Source organism: Staurois parvus, unplaced genomic scaffold (assembly GCF_062004578.1).
Source record: "Staurois parvus isolate SC_StPar_1 unplaced genomic scaffold, SC_StPar_1.0 ptg000145l, whole genome shotgun sequence".
In the NCBI taxonomy this organism is placed as follows: Eukaryota; Metazoa; Chordata; class Amphibia; order Anura; family Ranidae; genus Staurois; species Staurois parvus.
This window is the reverse complement of record NW_028317941.1, coordinates 10,432,183-10,434,762: the sequence shown is the minus strand read 5'-3', so window position 1 is coordinate 10,434,762 and position 2,580 is coordinate 10,432,183. Positions and strand designations below refer to the sequence as shown.

The following is a 2,580-nucleotide window of genomic DNA, read 5'->3' as shown; positions in this document are numbered from 1 at the left end:
CGCAGAGTCTAAGCCCCAGGCTGTCCTTCACCAGGGCGCCTGATGGTGGGGATGGACTTGACGCAGCCAGGGACCAGGTCGCAGCCCCCGAGTAACCCCAGCTGTAGTAATGGCCGCTGCCAATGGCGTATAGCTGGTAGGAACCAGATAAGAACGATAGCGTAGTCAGACAGGCCGGGTCGATAACAGCGGGACAGACAGTACAGAACGGTAGACAAGAATACACAGGTCACAAGCCGGGTTCAGCAACGGGAGGTCAGATAAAGGGATAAGGCTGAGAATAGTCTTAGACAAAGCCAAGTCAGTTTCCAGGAGAGCCACGAGAGTAGAACAAGAGCTTGCAACAACACTATCATACAGGACACGAATGCAAAGAGCAAGTGCAGACAACAGGCTTAAATGTGATCAACCACACACCTCTGAGGGATGGACCGCAGAGGCCTGAAAGCATAAAAGGCTCCCACCATGCTTTGCAGAAACCCAAGATGGATGCCAACAAATGGAGCAGCATACCCTCTGGGAAAAGGTAGGACCTTGACATTTGCGTACCCGTGTAGCAGTATTGCTACTATAGGGCGGTGTGGAAGCGGTTAAACATGTCCAGTAGAAAAAAAATTTAAAATCAAATATTATCATAAATTTAGGTCCTGCTACATGTCTTTACTAAAAAAAAATCCCAATACGTGTAAATTAATTTTTTTTTTTTTTTTTTTTTTTAAGTCCGCAAACGTGGAACTGTAACGAAAAAACCCGTAAGTGTCCGCAAAAAAGTGCAAGTGCAGAAACACACACACGAAAAACGTGCACTTAGGGGTGTGTTTGTCCTACCCCCGAAAGGGTTGGACCGTTCACCCGATCCCCCGGGGCACGAAGCTCCTGACAGGGACAAGGTTCCCATTTGGTCCTCCTGGCCAAAAGGCCTGGTGGACCACCGTTCCTTATGCCCAGCCGAAGCCGGACATCCAGTACTAGGCAAGGGGGTTCTCCCGAAGAGAAAACCCCCTAGGGATCAGGGGAGGAAGGAACCGTATGGCCACACATCCTCCCCCTAGACTTCAGGTAAGGCCCGAGGACCCACACCCTCCATCCGTGAAAAACACACACATAAGAAAGCAAAAAGTGACAAAACGTGGGAGTGGTTTAAATAAATAGAATAAAATAAAAAAGTGGTACCGTGCCTAATAGTGCACAGACCAGGCCCTGAGGCCTGTAGCAAAAATTGCCCTGGACTTAGCCAAAAGACCTGGTCCTTAGGGCGCTGTGCAAAAAGAGGTGAAAAACAGTGGCCATGTGTCATCTTCACACCGTGGGGTCCCACACCCAAGTGTTACTAGTGACACCCCTGAGAGCGTCTTCCCCAGGGGGCACTGAGTTTGCGGACTTTTTGCGTCCCCGACCCCAGGCCAGACCAAGGTAGCCTGCTCAAACCAGGAGGAACTGGGTCTTTCCGGTCTCCCCAGAGGAATTACTCCCAAGGCCCCAGAACGAATCATGGCGCTCCCTGGTTTCTGTCCCTCCGGTACTAGCCTTCCGGACCCCCATCATACCAGTGAGGGTACTATACAACAACCATCCTCTTACCAGAATGGTCGGTAGCACCCTCACTGGACACTGATAAGAACAGATACTACACTTGATCTTAGCCAAAAGGCCGAGAAGCGATTAATTGGTTTATGTGAAAGTTATAGCGTTTACAAATGGTGGTATAGATACTGGAATTTTCTTTTTCTAGTAATAATGACATCAACCAGTGACTTATAGTGGGACTGCGGTGGGCATTCTGACACTAGGGGGAACTGACTTGGTGTCACTGACATCCCCAGTGACACCAAACCGTGATCAGTGCTTAAAAAAAGCACTGACACTGTACTAATGGCACTGGGCAGGAAGGGGTTATTATGAGGGGAGATCAAAGGGTTAACTGTGTGCTGGGAGTGTTTTCCTAGGGGGCGGGGGTGTGTGCTTCACTGTAAGCACAGTGGGGGGCTGTGCATCCAGAGCAGTGTGCCCAAACTGACAGGGAGGAGGATTGTTGGTAAACAAAGCAGCCCTCCTCCCCATTGGTGATTGTCGGTAATCACTGGGCACCGGCGGGTAATCACCGTCTGGGACCCGGTGATTGACAGCCGTGGCTGCGAATGGCTCGCACGCACCCCCTACCCAGAAATACAAAATCACGTATATATACGTGATTTTGTGCACCCGTGTTGCCCTGTAGCAGTATTTCTGCTATAGAGCGGTTGGGAACCGTTAAAAAAAGCCCAAAAAAGGGTTCCATCATTGTAATCCATTGCTAATCATGGCGTCCAGCATTGCCACGACGATGCTGACTCCCCGAAATGAAAAAAAAAAACAATGCCCTCCGACCCGTCGGCATCTGCTGAGCACTCACTGCAATCTCACATTTGCTGGTCAGATGTAAACAATTGGGCAGCTAGCTAGCTCCACCAATTTGTTCTGTGATTGGCCAAAGCACCACAGGTCAGGTGCATTGCTTTGACCAATCACAATGCATTGTGGCGGGCAAACAGCTTACCGAATGCCCATTTGTGTGTTTGCCGAACACCAGGTCATCACTAC

General features: G+C 49.9%; 1 pseudogene; it reads right to left on the bottom strand.

Annotated features, from left to right (window-relative positions):
• Positions 1 to 1,550: 1,550 nt before the first annotated feature.
• On the bottom strand, positions 1,551 to 1,663 carry LOC149464931 (U2 spliceosomal RNA; annotated as a pseudogene).
• Positions 1,664 to 2,580: the final 917 nt, after the last annotated feature.